We start from the raw sequence: 20,608 nt of genomic DNA, 5'->3' as shown, positions 1-20,608 counted from the left end.
CTTGGTCTCACCACAGACTCAAATCTCCAGCACTGGCCGGGTGCAGTGGCTCACGCCTGTCATCCCAGTACTTCGGGAGGCCGAGGTGAGCAGATCACGAGGTCAGGAGTTCGAGACCATCCTGGCCAACATGGTGAAACCCCATCTCTGCTAAAAAAAAACAAAAATTTGCTGGGCATGGTGGCACGTGCCTGTAATCCCAGCCACTCGAGAGGCTGAGGCAGGAGAATCACTTGAATCAGGGAATCGGAGGTTACCGTGAGCCAAGATTGCGCTACTGCACTCCAGCCTGGCAACAAGACAAGACTCTGTCTCAAAAACAAAAAACAAAACAAAACAAACAAACAAAAAAATCTCTAGCCCTCACAGTGTCTTTTTTTTTTTTTTTTTTTTTTTTTGAGACAGAGTCTCACTATGTCGCCCAGGCTGCAGTGCAGTGGCGCTATCTCAGTTCACTGCAAGCTCCGCCTCCCGGGTTCATGCCATTCTCCTGCCTCAGCCTTCCAGTAGCTGGGACTACAGGCGCCTGCCACCATGCCCGGCTAATTTTTTGTATTTTTAGTAGAGACGGGGTTTCACCGTGTTAGCCAGGATGGTCTCGATCTCCTGACCTTGTGATCTGCCTGCTGGGCCTCCCAGAGTGCTGGGATTACAGGTGTGAGCCACCACGCCCGGCCCTCACAGTGTCTTTTTGGTCATCGATGACCACCTGTCGCCTCAGGGCACTCTCTCACTTGCATGGCACTTCTCAAACTCCAGCAGTTTGAAAAACACAGGTTACAGACCCCACTTATCTCTCCCTAACAGAATGTCTAATTCCGCAGGTCTGGGTGGGGCCCGAGAACCTACATCTCAGACAAATCCCAAGGCACTACTGCTGTGCCGTCCTGGGGAACACACATTCAGAACCACAGCCCGCGCATATTACAACGTGACTTAATTTTGACATGGATTGTTCTTTAGCATTTCAGATTCGGTGGGAGCCTTGTCTTAGAACTGCGCTGACGAGAAAGTTTTCATACTACCCACGCTGACTCTGAACAGAAAAGCTTTAAAAACACAGTCATCACCTCTCCCAAAGGACACAGGAAAGCAATTACGGAAAAACGATTTGACGGAAAATCAAATCAGTTGCCACGAGAGTTCATTTTTGCAAAGTTAAATAGTGTCAACAGGGCCTGCAAACCAATCACAACACTTCAAACACACAATGGCACCTCTGAGAACTGAAATAACAGCAACTCGGTCACGTTCCCAGGTCCCCTCTGTGAGGTTCACCAGTGAGCCAGGAAAAGCAAAGGCCAGGCAAATCCACTTCTAACCATGACTTCTAATTTCTGTTGAATTAAAATTATATTCTACTGAATAGCTGTCAGCAGGGGCTCAGTAATTCCCTTTGTCACTGTCAACATGTTCAGAACGAAAGGAGGTTTGATCGACTATGAGGCTCAAACCAATTCTCTATCTGGGGATTTGTGGGTTTGTGCTCAAGAAAGCAAAAGGCCCTACCATCTTCCCAAGACAGCCCGAGGGTAAGTTCCTCATTGCTGGGAAAATGATCCTGGGACTGCCAACAGGAGCCTGGGGTCAGTGGGCGGCCAGAGTCCTCCCTGCCAGGAAACCTGACACCCTCTGCACAAAAGCTCCTGTTTCTCCCTTCCAAGGTCAAAGGCTGAGCTCACATGTGGCTCTCAAAGCTCCCCCCACCACCCCCACCGAGGGCTGTGAGGCTGGATGGGGGCAGCTGTTTATTCCAGAAAGATTTCCAGACCCACACCCTCCCCTATCCTTGGCTGAGCAAGGACTCTCTGGAAACTCCTGGCACAAGAAACAAACTGTATCAGGTGTGACCAGGCCGGGCCGCTCACTACTCACCCTTCCGTCTCAGGAATCATTCTGGGCCCCTCTAATTCAAGCTCCAACGTCCACAGAGCCCATGGCTACCACGTCCATAGAGCCCATGGCTCCTTCCCTGACACCTGCAGAGAAGATTCAGCCAAGGGGCAACTCCTTGGAGGAGCACAGGGCTCCAAATTGCCTCTCAGGGGACTTCTGTGCCACTGCAGGTGATTGCAAAGATAGGTATCCACCATCATTTGTGGACAGGGCAGGGACGCTGTGTCTGTGCAGCATGGGGGCCAACCCCACAAAACAAGAACCATCTGCTCCAGAAAATGCTAAGAGCACTGCCTTGAGAATCATCTAGAAGGAGCAAGAGCTCAAAGGTCGGAAAGCCTGGGTTTGCAACCCAGTGGCGCACACCGACCTTGATTCCTAGGGAAACCCACCCACCCAGCAGTCCTCCAATTCCCCCATGAAAATCAAAGCCACTACTTAACTTCAGGGCTGCTGTGAGGATCAAACGGAATATAAAAAAGACATGTTGTTATGGGCTGAACTGTGCCCCTCTAAATAAATGTTGAGGTCCTAACACCCATACCCTATGAATGTGATTTATTTGGGAATAGGATCTTTGCAGATGTAATCGAGTTAAGATAAGGTCATACAGGAGCAGGGTGGGCCCTATTGCAATAACTGTGTCCTTAAAAAGCAAGAAAATCTGGATATTAGTCCTCTGTCAGATGAGTAGATTGCAAAAATTTTCTCCCATTCTGTAGGTTGCTTGTTCACTCTGATGGTAGTTTCTTTTGCTGTGCAGAAGCTCTTTAATTAGATCCCATTTGTCTATTTTAGCTTTTGTTGCCATTGCTTTTGGTGTTTTAGTCATGAAGTTCTTGCCCATGACTATGTCCTGAATAGTATTGTCTAGGTTTTTTTCTAGGGTTTTTATGGTTTTAGGTCTAACATTTAAGTCTTTAATCCATCTTGAATTAATTTTTATATAAGGTGTAAGGAAGGGATCCAGTTTCTTCTACAAAGAACTTAAACAAATTTACAAGAAAAAATCAAACACTACCATCAAAAAGTAGGCAAGGGATATGAACAGACACTTTTCAAAAGATGACATTTTTGCAACCAACAGACACATGAAAAAATGCTCATCATCACTGGTCATCAGAGAAATGCAAATCAAAACTACAATGAGATACCATCTCAACCAGTGAGAACAGTGATCATTAAAAAGTCAGGAAACAACAGTTGCTGGAGAGGATATGGAGAAATAGGAACACTTTTACACATTGGTGGGAGTGTAAACTAGTTCAACCATTGTGGAAGACAGTGTGGCAATTCCTCAAGGATCTAGAATTAGAAATACCATTTGACCCAGCCATCCCATTACTGGGGATATACCCAAAGGATTATAAATCATGCCACTATAAAGACACATGCACACATATGTTTATTGCGGCACTATTCACAATAGCAAACACTTGGAACCAACCCAAATGTCCGTCAATGATAGACTGGATTAAGAAAATGTGGCATGCATACACCATGGAATACTATGCAGCCATAAAAAAGATGAGTTCATGTCCTTTGTAGGGACATGGATGAAGCTGGAAACCATCATTCTGAGCAAACTATTGCAAGGACAGAAAACCAAACACCACATGTTCTCACTCATAGGTGGGAATTGAACAATGAGATCACTTGGACACAGGGCGGGGAACATCACACACGAGGGCCTGGCATGGGGTGGGAGACTGGGGGAGGGATAGCATTAAGAGAAATACCTAATGTAAATGACGAATTAATGGGTGCAGCAAACCAACAGGGCACATGTATACACATGTAACAAACCTGCACATTGTGCACATGTACCCTAGAACTTAAAGTGTAATAAAAAGAAAAGTGAGAAAATCTGGACACAGCATCACGCACACAGGGAGATGACCATGTGAATGGGAAGGCAGAGACCGGTGTGTTGCATCTGCAAACCCAGCAATGCTGATTGCTGGTAAGCCCCCAGCAGCCAGGGTAGAGGTAGAGAATCTGGGACAGATTCTCCCTCAAGCCTCAGAAGGAACCAACCCTGCCTATCCCTTAACCTTGGCCTTCCAGCCTCCAGAATGTGAGACAACACATGTCTGTTATTTAAGCCACCAGTCTGTGGTTGGTTATGGCAGGCATGGGAACTCATAAACGTGTGAATCACCTGCCACTAATTGTGGCAGCAAAAAACAAAACAAAACAAAACAAAACAACAGCAGCACCATCATCTCTGAGAGCGGAACTCAGCAGGTCAAGCCTTCCCAGCTCCCAGGGAACTCTCCTCCCTCCATATGTGATGGGAGCTGCCCGCATGTTCACACCAGCTCCGGGCAAGCCCACAAGGTCAGAATACACTTTGGATGAATCCTGCTTCAACTCTTCACTTACCCGTCATTGACTCACTGCCTAATCAGGCAAACCCCAGGTCTGAGAGCAGGCCTGACACAGTACAGGTGACTGACACTGGCTGAATGGATGATATGGGAGCCACGAAGACAATAAATAAGAAGCAAACCAGCCTGAAGCCACCATCTGTAGCAGGGAAAGACACCCACTCAACTGTCATACGATATGGAAAAGGTAAAAATTCATGCTAACACAAGCTCCCTTGAGGACCCAGAGGAAGGAGTAAGTGACGCTGCTTGGTAAGGAGTGCACATCCTAGGCTGCTGCCCAGGAACACAGAGGGATATGCGAGTGTGGGGTAGGACTTACAGGTTGAGAGCCCAGCATAAGAAGAGGGAGGGAAGCAAAGGTGGAACAGTGATGTGTCTGGCAGGCAGATGGCATAAGACAGTTTCTGCCTTAAGTGACCCTTCCTGATCCCACTGTTACCAATGTGAGCCTTGGTCATGTCAAGTTCTCCTTGAGGAGAACAGTATCTGATTCCGGTCTCCCACAGCCCTGTGAGTGGCTATTCCTTTATAATTTGTTAGAGACATTCTGAGCGAGTGAGTGATTTGTCAGATGACTCACAGATAGTACAGAAAGGAAGGCAAAGACAACAGTGTGTAAGGAGTCCCAACCCTGGCCAACTCCTCTAAAGGATTGCTGGAGGAAACGCCTATCTTCTCCTTGAGCTTCTATCTTCTGTGCGCAGGGTCCTATACCAGCACCAGGACAGCAGTGGGTGAGAGAACATGAAGATGACCAAGATGGGCTCTTGCCCCTTAAAGAGTTCAGTGTCTACAGGGAGGGGATGATGATGATGGTGATGATGAGGGTTGCTGTAATGGTGATGATGGTGGTGGTGATAATGATGGTGGTGGTAGTGGTGACAGTGATGGTGATGAGGGTGATGGGGGGATGATGGTGATGGTGGTGATAATGGTGATGACGGAGATAATTGGTGATGGCAATAGTGATCATGATGGTGATGGTGATGATGGTGATAATGGTTATAATGATGGTATGATAGCGATGATGGTGATGATGGTGACGGTGATGATGGTGGTGGTGATGATAGTGATGGTGATAATGGTGATAATGATGGTATGATGATAGTGATAATGGTGATGATGTTGGTGATGGAGATGGTAGTGGTGATGATGGTGATGGTAATGATGGTGGTGATGATGGTGATGGTGATAACGATGGCGGTGATGATAATGGTGATGGTAGTGGTGATGAGGATGGTGGTGATGATGGTGATGGTGACAATAAGGGTGATAACGATGGTATTATGATAGTGATGGTGATGGTGATGGTGATGGTGATGATAATGGTGATAATGATGGTACAATGATAGTGATAACGGTGATGATGTTGGGGATGGGGATGGTAGTGGTGATGATGATGATGATGATGGTGATGATGGTGATAATGGTGATAATGATGGTGGTAATAATTGTGATGGTGGTGATTATGAGGATGGTGGTGATGGTGATGGTGATAATAATGGTGATAATGATGGTATTATGATAGTGATGATGGTGATGGAGGTGATGGTAATGATGATGGTGATGGTGATGATAATGGTGATAATGATGGTATGATGATAGTGATAATGGTGATTATGTTGGTGATGGGGATGGTAGTGATGATGGTGATGGTGACAATGATGATGACAGTGGTGATTATGATGATGATGGTAGTAGTGGTGATAATGAAGATGATGGTGATGACAGTTATAATGATGATAACCACGACACAGTGATGATTACCATGTATTGACTCCTAATAAGCCAGAAATTCTGCTAACCGTATTCACCTTCACCACAACCCTAAGTGGATATTATCATTACTGTTTGTATAATATTATTATTATTACTGTTTATATAATAATAATATTATTATTCTCACTTTATATAACAATAATATTATTCTTCTCATTCTCTAGATAAAGAAGCTGAGCCTTAGAGACTTCAAGTAACTACACTTTGCAAGGTCATACTCCTAGAAAGCAGTAGAGGTTTGATTTAAACCCAAGTCAAATCTCCCCATCTCCCAAGTGCTTGCTGTTCAAGTGATAGATTATGTTCCTCTCTATACACACCCACTGCCAATCTTAGTGCAGGCAAAACATAAATTAGAGCCATATCCTGTTCTATTTCACTTTGCTTTATTAAGCTTCACAGAGAACGTGTTTTTGCAAATTGGAGGTTTGTGGCAACTCTGCAACGAGAAAATCTATCGGCGTGATTTCTCCAATAGCACGTGCTCCCTTCATATCTCTGTGTCACATTTGGGTAATTCTTGCACTATGTCAAATTTTTCATAATTAATATATCTGTTAGGATGATCTGTGGTCAGTGATCTTTGATGTTACTACTGTCATTGTTCTGGGGTTTCATGAACCACACCCATATAAGATAGGAAACTTAATAAAAGTTCTGTGTGTTCTGACTGTTCCAACGACCAGCTATTTTCTCACCTCTCTCCCTCTCCTTGGGCCTCCCTATGCCCCGAGACAGAATAGTATTGAAATTAGGTCAAGTAATAACCCTACAGTGGCCCCTACGTGTCCGAGTGAAAGGAAGAGTCACACATCTCTCATTTTAAATCAAAAGCGAGAAATGACTAAGCTTCACAAGGAAGGCATGTTGAAAGCTGAGTCAGGCCAAAAGTGAGGCCTCCTGCACCAAAGAGTAAGCCAACATGTGAATGCAAACAAAATGTTCCTGAAGGAAATGAGGAGGGCCACTCCGGTGAGCACGCAAATGGTAAGTGAAACAGGTCTTAGTGCTGAAAGGGAGAAGGTTGGAGTTGTCAAACTTTGATGATCAAGATAGTCACGATATTCATTTAAACCAAAGCCTAATCCAGAGCAAGGCCCTGACTCTCTTCAATTCTATGAAGGTTGAGAACGGTGAGGAAGCTGCAGGAGAAAGGCTGGAAACCAGAAGAGGTTTATTCACGAGGTTTAAGGAAAGACGCCATCTCCATAACAGAAAGTGCAAGGTGAAGCAGCAAGTGCTGATGGAGAAGCTGCGGCAAGTTCTCCAGAAGATCTCGCTGAGATCATTGATGAAGGTGGCTACACTAAAGAGATTTTCTTTTTTTTTTTTTTTTTTTTTTTTTTTTTTTGAGACGGAGTCTCACGCTGTTGCCCAGGCTGGAGTGCAGTGGCGCGATCTCGGCTCACTGCAAGCTCCGCCTCCTGGGTTCACGCCATTCTCCTGCCTCAGCCTCCTGAGTAGCTGGGACTACAGGCGCCCGCCACCGCGCCCGGCTAATTTTTTGTATTTTTAGTAGAGACGGGGTTTCACTGTGGTCTCGATCTCCTGACCTTGTGATCCGCCCGCCTCGGCCTCCCAAAGTGCTGGGATTACAGGCTTGAGCCACCGCGCCCGGCCTAAGAGATTTTCAATGTAGACAAGAAAGTCTTCTATTGAAAGAAGATGGCATCTAGGACTTTCATAGCTAGAGACAAGAAGTCAATGTCTGGCTTAAAAGCTTCAAAGGACAAGCTGTCTTGTTAGGGGCTAATGCAGCTGGTGACTTTAAGTTGAAGCCTATGCTAACATATCCTTCAAAAAAACCTAGGGCCCTTAAGAATGATGCTAAATCAATCGACCGAGAGTGGCGGCTCACATCTGTAATCCCAGCACTTTGGGAGGCTGAGGTGGGCAGATCATGAGGTCAAGAGATAGAGACCAGCATGGCCAACGTGGTGGAACCCCGTCTCTACTAAAAATACAAAAATTAGCTGGGTATAGTGGCAGGCGCCTGTAGCCCCAGCTACTCAGGAGGCTGAGGCAGGAGAATCGCTTGAACCCAGGAGCCAGAGGTTCCAGTGAGCCGAGATCACGCCACTGCGCTCCAGCCTGGCGACAGAGAGAGACTCCATCTCAAAGAAAAAAAAAAAAAGAATTATGCTAAATCAACTCTATCTGTGCTCTATAAATGGAACAACAAAGCCTGGATGACAGCACATCTGTTTACAGCACGTTACTGAATATTGTAAGCCCACTGTTGGGACCTAATGCTCAGAAAAAGAGATTGTTTTCCAAATATTACCGCTCCTTGACAATGCACCTGGTCACTCAAGAGCTCTGATGGAGACGCACAAGGAGATAAATGTTTTCATGCCTGCATACACAATATCAACTCTGCAGTCCATGGATTAAGGAGTAATTTCGACTTTCAAGTCTTATTATTTAACAATATATCTTGTAAGACTATAGCTGCCATAGATTCCTCAGATGGAGCATTCCAGATGCCATTAAGAATATTCATATGTGTCATAAGACGAGGTGAAAATGTCAACATTAAGTTGGGAAGAAGTTGATTCCAACTCTCACAAATGGTTTTTTTTTTTTTTTTTTTTTTTTTTTTTTTGAGATGGAGTCTCACTCTGTCGCCCAGGCTGGAGTGCAGTGGCGTGATCTCGGCTCACCACAACCTCTGCCTCCCAGGTTCAACTGATTCTCCTGCCTCAGCCTCCTGAGTAGCTAGCTGGGACTATAGGTGCCCGCCACCACACCTGACCAATTTTTTGTATTTTTAGTAGAGACAGGGTTTCACCATTAGCCAGGATGGTCTCGATCTCCTGACCTCATGATCCACCCGCCTCAGCCTCCCAAAGTGCTGGGATTACAGGCGTGAGCCACCGCTCTCAGCAAAGAATATTCATGATTCATAAAAGGAGGTGAAAATATCAACATTAAGTTTGGAAGAAGTTGATTCCAATCCTCATGGATGACTTTGAGGGGTTCAAGCCTTCAGTGGAGGAAGGAACTACTGCAGGTGTGGTGGCAACAGCAGGAGAACTGGAGTTAGAAGTCGGGCTGAAGATGAGACTGAATTGCTGCAGTCTCATGATAAAACTTGAATGGATGAGGAGCTGCCTCTTTGGGATGAGCAAAGGAAGTGGTTTCTCGAGATGGAATCTACTCCTGGTGAAGATGCTGTGAACACTGTTGAAATGACCACACACGATCTAGAATATTCCATGAACTCAGTGGACAAAGCAGTGCAGGGTTTGAGAAGATTTCACCCAATTTTGAAATAAGTTTTACTGTGGGTAAAATGCTATCAAACAGCATTGCATGCTACAGAGAAGTCTTTCGTGAGTCAATTAATGCAGCAAACTTCTTTGCTGTCTTATTTTACGGAATTACCACAGCCACCCCAACCTTCAGCAACCACCACTCTGATCAGTCGGCAGCCATCAACAGGAGGCAAGACATTCCACCAGCAAAAAGATTACAGGCCACTGAAGATGCAGGTGACTCTAAGTATTTTTAACAATAAAGTATTTTTTAATTAAGGCATATACATTGCTTTTTTAGACATGATGCTATTACACACTTAATAAACTAGAGTGTAGATAAAACTTTTACATGCACTGGGAAACCAACAAATGTGTGTGCCTCATTTTATTGCAAGATTCATTTTATTGCAGTGGTCCGGAACCAGACTCATTATCTCTAAGATATGCCTGTTATGTGAGTCATTGAGAATACTGAAGAGGATGTTGATGTTCAGGTCATTTCTGGATCCGAAGAAATACTCCTTTTGTTCAGACTTACCAGGCTGCATACAACCCCACGCCCCAGCCTCTGGTGGACCAGCCATCCTCTCTGTGTCTGCCGGCTGGAGCCGCACTCATCCTTTCCACCGGGGCCGAGGTCTCACGGTGCCATCTCCCTGGCCTCCTGCAGGCTGAGTTGACCACTGGGCATCCTGGGTGGGAACACAGGGAGCTGCTCCAACTGCCCGTGGCCCTCAGGCCAGCTGACCGATCCTGCTCCCTTTCCTGTCCAGCCCGTGAGTCTCGGCCTCTTCACCCTGCATTTCCTGCCTCCCAGGAAGGGGGGAGCAGTGCTGAGTTTCATATTTTGCCTTAGGATGTTTCTCTTCGCTCTCTCCTAACCGGCAGGCAGGAGTCGGTCCCTCTGTCACTCAATCTCCTGAAGGCTGTGATGTCCAGATCCTTCTGAAACCTGCCGCGTGCCTGGCCCAAGCGGCTCAAGACACAGAAAGCCCGCAAGTGGATGGAACGAGATCTCCGAGACCCAAATCAGGCTTCTCCTTTATCTCCAGAAAGGCAGTGCATACAGCGTGAGACCCGGGCGCTGATGGAGTGGAACAGGGCTGACACGGTCAGGAGCTGTAGAGGAGGAGTCTGTGGCTGACACCAGTCTTGCGACGACGTACACACCGATCCTCGGAAGTTCTCGGGGCTTCTTCGAGCCAGCCTCAGTTCTCCCTAAGTTCCCTTCATACCGCAAAGGCCCTCAGCCACAAAAGGGAGCTATGTTCTAGCACAGATGAACCACCTACATCTTCCTGTCCCTCCTACTCCTCCCCATCTCTCTCCCCCACAACATCTGTCTCAGCACCACTCCAACATCCAGCCAGTTAAGTGCTCCTCCCTGCCCTAGCCCAAGCTGCCTGAGGACAGGGGTTTCTGGTTTTTTTTTTTTTTTGAGATGGAGTCTGACTCTTTCACCAGGCTGAAGTGTAGTAGCGCAATCTCAGCTCACTGCAACCTCCGTCTCCTGGGTTCAAGCAATTCTCCTGCCTCAGCTTCCGGAGTAGCTGGGACTATGGGCACCTGCCACCACGCCCAGCTAATTTTTGTATTTTTAGTAGAGACAGGGTTTCACCAAGTTGGTCAAGATGGTCTCGATCTCTTAACCTCATGATCCATCCGCCTCGGCCTCCCAAAGTGCCGGGATTATAGGCATGAGCCACTGTGCCCGGCCATTTCTGTCTTTTTCTTTGCATAACCAAACCACAGCTTGTAAACGTGGATGGCATTGAATGGCACTGGATCAACATTCCAGACATGGAATACTCCTGGGTGATATCATCCAACAGTCAAGAAAGGTCTGGACTTCACATCGGGACTGATGGAAGTTTCTGCCTACTGAGCCTTGCTTGTACTCAGTGGACTGTGCAGACTGTTAACTACAGCCATGACCCTGCAAGTGGAGGCTACGACACCGAGGTCTGCAGAACTATATGTCACAGAGCTAGGGTTGGCCATGCTGTTGAACAGAATGACACACCTACACCCCTCTTAGTACAGTTCATGGTCAAGCTCCAATCAAAACCAAAGAGCAGGCTAGGCAACATAGAGAAACAGTCTCTACCAAAAAATAAAAAGTTTAAAAAATGAGCCAGGCATGGTGGTACGTGTCTGTAGCCCCAGCTACTCTGGAGGCTGAGATAGAAAGGTCCCTTGAGCTGGGAGGTTGAGTCTGCAGTGAACTATGATTGCATCGCTGCATTCCAGCCTGGGTGACAGAGCAAGACCCTGACTCAAAACAAAATAAAAGAAAAAAACGGAGAAAGTGAGGGAAAGCCACTCACACTTGGTTCACATGAGTTACAAGTATTCTGCAAGGTGAGAGACTAAGAACTGAGACTACACAACTGTGGGCAGAATGCCGTCACTGGAGACAGGCAGAGGCAGCTGTGTTTGGCCTGAGTCTGCCACTTATGCTGAGTTATGAGTCACTTGGGCTGCCATGGCAAAAAGTACCACAGACCAGGCTGCTTAAACCACAGACATTTATTGTCTCCCATTCTGGAAGCTGTAAGTCTGAGATCAAGATGTCTGCAGGGCTGGTTCCTCCGGAGGCCTCTCTTCCTGGCTTGCAGACGGCCGCCTTCTCTCTGTGTCCTCAGGTGGTTGTCCCTCTGTGTGTGTCTCTGTCCCCACCTCCTCTTCTCATAAGGACTCCACTCCGATGGGATCAGGGCCCACTCTTAACAACTTCATTTAACTTGATTGCCTCCGTAAAGACCCAATCTCCAAATAAAGTCTCATTCTGAGGTCCTGGGTTACGACTTCATTCGATACAGGAATTTTGGTGGGGGACAGACTTAGCCCACAGCACTGAACGACCATGGGCGAGTCTCTGCAACCCACTGAGGGCCACCACCTGCCTGTGGGGGGACACATCTGCACTGATGAGTAAGACACGTAAACAATGGTGGATCAGCAAACCCGCGCCGAAAAGTGTCTGGCCTGCAGGGGTCAGAGGAGCTTCCTGGGCCAGGCTGTTTTGATTTATAGCAACGTAGCAAGAGAGTTTCCTGTGAGAGACTAAATTGCTTTCCAAATCTGTTTTGGGTCCTGTAAAATGGCGACGATGACAGCTGATTTTGGAAGACAGTAGTGAGGGCGAGAGAGTGTCTTGACAAAGCTTGAGAAAATGGTAAATATTATACCATATAAAATAGGTCTTACTGCCGTGGGTTATCTGAAGGCTGTGGAAAGGGCCATCTACAACACGAGGCTCGGATTACACAGATGGATTCAGGGACCTCCACCTCTACGGCATCTGCTAATTCACCTTTCTCAGGTGAGACTTACATCCACCTTCCTCTTGACTTCTACCCAACCAGCCCAGGAAAAGCCAAGAGAATAAGGGGGAGGAAATGCCAGGGCATCTCAGGTCGTGGCCCCACGGGGACATTCCCTATTCAGGATCTGGAGCTAGAAACACAGACACCCGGAACAGTCAAGATGCCAGCTCTGCAAACGCATGTAAGCAGCGTTCGGCAAGAACTCAGGAAAGCCAGAAAGAAATCCAAGTTTCTGAGCACACCGTTCATTACGAGGAAGCGCATTTCACATTCAGACGTTCCTCTGCCGTGATGCTTTCTGTCATCATCAATTTCTGCATGATGCATTTTCAAGGGCCCATGATAAACACAAGCTTGGCAGGAGCCATAGAAAGGTGCACGCAGCGTCTTCGGGCCTTTGATAGCTGTCCACGTGCAGTCTGTGTACCTGCACGCCTCTGACAAACAACCAACGTCATGGTCACCCCAAACTCCAATTGGTTTATTCCCAAATGCAATTATCCAAATGAGATAATACTTCTTACTGTGGACAGAGGCCCACTGGGCTGGTACTCGTGGTGGCAAACACTAAGACCCTCGCACGGGTAACACACGAAGCTGAAATCAGAGATGTCAATGGAACAGGGAAATACGGGGTGACCTTGACTCAGAAAGACGGCCTGGTCAGGGGGTGCTGAGGTCCAAGGGTCAGGCTTAGTGTTTCTGCATGTTTAAATGCCAATAAAGGGTAACGCAGCTGTGGATTCGTTTTTCCAATTAGAACATTTTTCACAGTGAAAGCTTCATGGCAGCCGCTGGATGCTGTGGCGAAGTGGCGGGCACACTATATCTCTGGGTGATTAGTAAAGAGATTGCCTGTCTGTCTCTGCTATTGTCAAGGGGATGCTAAACTGGGAGACACTGCTTGGTTCTGCCAGCAGTCCATGGACTCCTTGGGGGTGACTTAATCTTCCTCTTTCCATAGCCATGATTTCAGGCAGAGCCATCGTAAAGCAGAGACCAGATGCTGGCCAGAGAAATCCCATTAGGAACAGTAAATTGAAGTGAAGTAACAGGCAGCCATGGAGGGGAGTTATAATTAAAAAGTCCTGACTGCAGACACAAAACACTTACTATGCACCCACAGCCTGGCTCGTCGGTGCGTTAAACACATCATCTCTTCCTTATGTTCTCCAGGAGGCGGCATTAGCACCCCCATGCCCAAAGAGGAATGCTCCAAAATGCCAGATCGTTCCCAGAACCACACAGCTGCAAGAGGAGGAGCGGGGATTAAGGGGGTCCCCGAGGCTGAGCTAATGAGTTCAACTCGATCCCGGCAGCACACAGACGAAGCTGTGAGTCAGGAAGATTAAGCCAGCAGGAGGTCAGAAAGTAGATTAAAGACGAGGCCACAGAGGCTGCTGCGGCTGCTGCTGGGATGCAGATGCTGCTCAGAAGCTGTGATGTGGGAGGTCTCGTCTGCCCAGAAGGGAGGGCAGCGAGGGAAGGGTGGAGGCTGGCAGGGAGGCAGAGTCAGAGCCAGGCTGGAGGAATCGCCCAGGTCCAACCTCAGAGCAAAGATGCTGGAAAAAAGCCCCACCCTTGGATTTAACACAGAAAAGTAAAAACTGATGATCTGCGGCCCTGGTATTGCCACCCTCTGGATAAGCCTTACCAGATTGGGATGGCAGCAAAGAGAGGATGGCTACTCCTCACCAGCACGGCCTCAAACTACAATACTCCCCCCACAGTGTGGGATTTACAGAGCTTTGCTACAGAACGTGTAGTAATTCCAGACCAAAGCCACTTTTCCCATACATTATTTTCTCCATGAGATTTAAGTAGGTATTAATTCTAAGCTGAGGCAGAAGAGCACCTCAAGTCAGACGTTTTCCGTGCAGGCTACGGAGACCCCTGCAAACTGGGGCAATCTCTCCCACATACAAAGCACGAACCCAATACGTAACAGAGGAAAGGTCCACATACAGTCCTTACAATATTTGCTTTAAATGATGTGTAAGAAAATAAAGTCTTTCTCTGTCTTTATCGAGGGTGCCCTGTGACATGAATGATAACCAATATAATCAAGGCTTGACTTTCCATGGTAACTTCCATTGGAGAGCCCCAGGGCCTTTTGTTTTAAACAATTTGTAACACACCAATTTCTTGATTAAAATAGTCAAGTGTAAACCACTCCTCTTAAGGACACGGAGGCTAGTTTTCATTGCTGTATTACAGAGACAGTGGAGGCAGAGGGAAGGCTGAGGGGCTGGGGAGCGGCACTCTCTTTGGTCTTAGCAACCAGTTAATGAAACCACAAAGGAAATCAGATTCCATGCCTTCCACCTCCCCAAGAGGTAATCCAAATGCATACTACAAAGGACATGGCAGGGCTACTCAAAGAGGAGACCAAAGATCCTAACCGTTTATTTCTATAATCAAGATAATGGACAGCCGGGTGAATGAGTGGATGGAGGGAGTGAGGGAGGGGTGAGGTGGGTAGGAGGATGAGTGGATGGGTGGCTGGGTAGGTGGGTGGCTGGGTGGATGCATGGATGCATGGATGCATGGATGGATGGATGGATGGATGGATGAATGGGTGGGTGGGTGGATGGGTGGGTGGATGGGTGGATGGATGGCTGGCTGGCTGGCTGGGTAGGTGGGTGGCTGGGTAGGTGCACGGATGGATGGATGGACGGACGGACGGACGGACACGGACGGACGGACGGTCGGTCGGACGGACAGACGGTCGGACGGTCGGACGGACGGACACGGACGGACACGGACGGACGGACGGATGGATGGATGGATGGGTGGGTAGGTGGGTGGATGGATGGGTAGGTGGGTAAGTGGGTAGGTGGGTGGCTGGGTAGGTGCACGGATGGATGGATGGATGGATGGATGGATGGATGGATGGATGGATGGATGGATAGATGGATGGGTGGGTGGGTGGGTGGATGGATGGATGGGTGGGTGGGTGGGTGGATGGATGGGTAGGTGGGTAGGTGGGTAGGTGCACGGATGGATGGATGGATGGGTGGATGGATGGGTGGGTGGATGGATGGGTGGATGGATGGGTGGGTGGGTGGAGGCCAAGGAGCCCTCCTGCCACCTACTCCCCAGCAGGTTCAGGTGTTGAATAGAACACAGCAGAAGGTAAATCTGACCAGAACCGGCTTTCTACCTGGAAAAATCCACCTGAAGGAGTCAAGAACAAACCTTCCTGAAGTGGAATTAAGAGGCTACCATTCAGGATCACGGCCACCCAAGCCGCCAATCTCCCAGACACACGGACTCCATCAACTCCTAGTAGACGACACCCAGCTCTCACCTCGCAGGGGCCAGGAACAAGGAGTCAGACACACACACAGCAAAGCATCCAAACACGGCTTCTGATGCTAACGAACCACACCCCTGCACCAGCCGTCCAGAGCCCCCTCTCACAATGGGCAGGCGCCTCATGGTCTCTGAGGATGAGGAGCCAGCCCCAGGTACAGGAGGGGAAGATAGGCTCAGACGTTGCCAGGACAGGTAGAGTCCTGCCAATATTCAAAAGCAGAGGAATCCTCAAATACAAGATGCAAATGCAGTAATTATGTGCCTGTGACCAAAAAGAAGGGATTAAATCCTGAAGGAGGAGGTGGTGAAACCTCCTTGCTCCTGGGGTTCTATTTTAATCCACAATAATAAGCAGGCAGGCCAAGGTCACTTTGGAATCAAGCATATCCACCTGGGCGTGGTGGTTCATGCCTGTAATCCCAGCACTTTGGGAGGCTGAGATGGGAGGATCACTTGAGCCCAGGAGTTCGAAACCTCTCTGGACAATATAGTGAGACCCTGTCTCTACTAAAAAGAAAAAAAAAAATTCCCAGTGTGGTGGTGTGCACCTGAGAAGCTGAGGCAGGAGGATCCCTTGAGCCAAGGGTGCAGTGAGTCATGACTGCACCACTGAACTCCAGCCTGAGTGACAGAGCAAGACCCTATCTCAAAAAGAAGAAAGAAAAGAAAAGAAAAGAAAAGAAAGAGAAAAATCTGAGAGTCCATTTGGAAGCAGCAGATAGACGAGAGGACATCCCTGTCAGCAGGTGTGTGCCACAGGGTGAGGCAGCACAAGGGGAATGAGAGGGCAAGGGCCTCCCAGCATGGCAAAGGTATGAATGAGCATTGAGTGACTGTACGGGTGGGGAGAGAGGGAGGACGGGTGAGTGACAATGTGTGGTCTTTGAGGGGGTCAGGATGGCAGTGCAAATGCTTTTTCCTAAATGAAGTACCCCACTTGAAGATGCATGTGCTTTATAAATGGAAGCACTGACTCAAGCACAGAACGGGACACTCGTTTTCCCAAAGCGTCTGCCGGGAGGTGGGCCAGGTCACAGAGCTCGGCCCTCAGAGTGACAGCTGAGCTACTCGGTGCCAGTCCTTGGGGAGAGGCAGATGTGGGGCCGATGTACACACCCCAGGAGAGCCCGAGAAAGGCCACTGCAGCCCCATTCTATTTTCTTCTCTGCTGTCCTTGCAACATGGCATTCACTGTGGATTAAAAGAGAAACCGCTTCGGGCCATAGGGCCAGTTTTCTTCCCTCTTCCTCATTCACGCTCCCCCAGAAATAACAGAGCTCACCGTAGTTTGTATTGATTTTGGCACATGCTACTTGTGTAAAAGGCCACGCTGAATGTCCGGTGCCAGCACTCCACTACAGCGCATTTCAGAGGATGCAGAGATGCTGCTGTCCCTGTGCCCAGAGCCCACCCCACCACTCCCTGCGTGGCCTGGGAAGTCTGCCCACACAAGACTATTCAAGTGAGGGCTCCGGTTGTGCCTGAAGCGTCATGGGCACTGCTAGAGGCTCTCACTCAATGACTTAAAGCTTCAGTCCCACTGGAGGGTGAGGCTCAGAAACAGCACTCACTCAGCCAGCAGCAGTGGGCCCGGACAGCAGGGGAGGAGGGGCAGCATCTGGGGAGAAAAGGGGCCGCCCAGATGCTTCTCCAGGACCAACTCCCAGCTGGCGGGCACTGGGGCCTCGGTGCAGACTCACTCGGCAGCTCCTGGCTGGCTCCTCCCGGCAGGGTTCCAGGAACTGTCTCGTGTCCCTGGCTACACAGAGGACTCAGCCCCACAAGGGATTTCACACGGGAACAAAGTCTGCTTTGTTGCTGAGAGCTCACACCCAGAGGATTTCTGGTTTTGGCCTCCAGGGGCTTTGTTTGCCTTGAACAGAGTGAAGCAAAGTGGTCTTCAGAAGGTTCCAGAAACAACCAAGCTCCCACAAGTGGAGACTAAACCCTGAGGAGGCCCTGGCTTTCACGAGGAGGTGCTGTACATTAAATCTGGGCTGTAGCAGAGCTGTGGCTCCATCCGTCACTCCAACAGGTCTCCAGTGCCTCTAGCAAAGTGGGCAGAACACCTGCTGGGAAAACAACCCCTGCCCTGCAAGGGGAAGATTACCCCATCAAGGACAGCGTCAGACAGGCAGGGAGGCAGGGTCCGGCCGGGTGTAGGAGGCCCCTGATCTCCCGACACCCTTGCCCCACTGCCGATGGAGGACCTCGATGGCTGCGATGACCAGGGCCTCCCTCCTGTGTGGCTGATGAGAGCCTCCAGGAGGGTGGACTCAGGAGAATGGAAACAGTAATGGGCCCCTTGTGAGTGCTCCCCAGGCTGGACGCCAACCCGCAATGGCTTACTTCACAAGTGGTGTTTGTGTCCCGACAAGTGGAACCCTAAGGCTCAGACCTTCAGACCCTCGCCCAAAAGCACAGTGAATGGCGAGTGGGACGTGAGTCTGACTCACGCTGGGACGACTGGGGCCGGGGCTGCTTCGCACACAGCGCTGCCTGCTGGCCGCCTTCCTGCTGGGAATTCGACTTGCAGGTGCAAATCAGCCCGGCACCAAGCAGTTGGTGGCGCAGCCAACGCCAGTATCCCAGGGCTTCCACCCAGCAGGTTTCAAGGCCCAAGGCTGGGAACTCCCAGGACACCAGCTCTGCCCAGCACCAAGCAGTTGGTGGCGCACCCAACACCAGCATCCCAGGGCTTCCACCCAGCAGGTTTCAAGGCCCAAGGCTGGGAACCCCCAGGACACTGGCTCTGCCCCTCACTGGCTCTGCCCAGCACCAAGCAGTTGGTGGCACACCCAATGCCAGCATCCCAGGGCTTCCATCCAGCAGGTTTCAAGGCCCAAGACTGGATACCCCCAGGGCAATGGCTCTGCCCCTCACTGGCTCTGGAGTCTGATCCTCCTGTTCCCATCTGTAAACTGGGATTAAACATAAACCCTCCCCATGACTAGGAGGGGGCAGTGGGGCTCCCGGGGCTGGCTGGTGTCCTACGCCTTCCTCCGCCTGCAGGTTACACGCTGTGCTCCATCTGAGTGCATGGGACACACGCCCTCTGGACAGGTGTTATCCTTCAACAAAGATGCTCACAGTGCTGTCTACCTCAAGGCCGACAGCACTTTGGGAGGCTGAGGTGGGCAAATCACTTGAGGTCAGGAGTTCGAGACCAGCCTGGCCAACATGGTGAAACCCCCTCTCTACTAAAAATTAAAAAAAAAAAAAATTATCCGGGTGTGGTGGTAGGTGGCTGTAATCCCAGCTACTGAGGAGGCTGAGGCAGGAGAATCGCTTGAATCTGGGAAGCAGGAGACAGAGGTTGCCGTGAGCTGAGATCGCGCCATTGCACTCCAGGCTGGGCAACAGAACGAGACTCCTTCTCAAACAAACAAACCACAACAAAAAGATGTGACTTTGCTCCTCCTCCACCTTCCACCATAATTGTGAGGCCTTCCCAGCCATGTGGAACTGTGAGTCCATTAAACCTGTTTTTCATTATAAATTACTCCTTCTCGGGTAGTTAGCAGCGTCGTTATTAGCAGCATGAGAATGGGCTAATACAGCGTTTCAGGAAAGACAGGGATTCCAGGCCCTGCACGTGGACGCCACTCTCCCAGCCCTGGGCCTGCTCATCTGCAAAGGCAAACAGACAGCCAAATCTAACCTCGTAATGGAGCCGAACGGAACTCACCCATGCACTATGCGAACCAACAGAAAGCCTGAGCTGCCGACAGCCAACCGGGACGAGACGGGGAGAAACGTCAGGGAAGCCACAGGGACCTCACACAGATGCAAAATGAACCAGACCAAGAAAGGCGGCACGCAAACCTCCGACAGTCTCCGAGCTGCATGAAAACTCAGCATAGTCAGAAGACGAAAAGCCCCCAAGAATGCTTTCTGCCAGAGAGGACAAAAATAAGACAGAAAACCTACCAAACAAATAACTCAGGAGAGTACTCTCAAAAAGAGAGCGTGCAGGGCTATGGAAACAAACAAAAAGTCAAAGGAGCATGACTACAATAAATCAGAAATTATAAAAAATAGAACGGGTCTAACTGAGAACACAACAATTAAAGGCTCAAGAAAATCACGGCAGGCCGGGCACAGTGGCTCAGGCCTGTAATACCAGCACTGTGGGAGGCCGAGACGGGCAGATCACCTGAGGTCAGGAGTTGGAGGTCAGTCTGACCAACATGGCAAAACCCTGTCTCCACTAAAAATACAAAAATTAGCCAGGCTTGGTGGTAGGTGCCTGTAATCCCAGCTACTCGGGAGGCTGAGGCAGGAGAATCGCTTGAACCTGGGAGGCAGAGGTTGTGGTGAGCCGAGATCACGCCACTGTACTCCAGCCTGGGCGACAGAACGAGACTCTCTTTCATTTAAAAAAAAAAAAAAAAAAAAAAGAACAGCAAACAAACAGAAAAATGCCAAGCAATTAAAGCAATTAGAGAAAAAGATAACAGATATGAACAAGGAAAATCCAATACAGGGATAATTACTATCCCTGAAATAAAGGATCCAACCGATAACACAGAAAAAGTAACAAAATACAGGAAAACATCATTAAAATGAAAACGTCCTTAAACAGAATCTGCAGAGAGAAAGTTTTTCTAGGAAAAACCAAGAATGTCCAACA

General features: G+C 48.9%; 1 protein-coding gene and 1 long non-coding RNA gene across 16 annotated transcripts in view; both read right to left on the bottom strand.

The window, feature by feature from the left end:
• The window catches only part of SHANK2 (SH3 and multiple ankyrin repeat domains 2), a 671,410-nt gene that overhangs the window by 564,798 nt on the left and 86,004 nt on the right, over positions 1-20,608 (bottom strand). The gene's annotated exons all lie outside the window — the stretch shown is intronic.
• On the bottom strand, positions 15,677-19,102 carry LOC144334060 (uncharacterized). Its single transcript, XR_013403427.1, has 2 exons — positions 18,859-19,102; positions 15,677-18,737 (listed from the first exon to the last, which is right to left on the bottom strand). It is a non-coding gene; the product is annotated as an uncharacterized LOC144334060 (long non-coding RNA).

Source organism: Macaca mulatta, chromosome 14 (genome assembly GCF_049350105.2).
Source record: "Macaca mulatta isolate MMU2019108-1 chromosome 14, T2T-MMU8v2.0, whole genome shotgun sequence".
Lineage (NCBI taxonomy): Eukaryota > Metazoa > Chordata > Mammalia > Primates > Cercopithecidae > Macaca > Macaca mulatta.
This window is presented reverse-complemented; position numbering and strand designations above follow the sequence as displayed.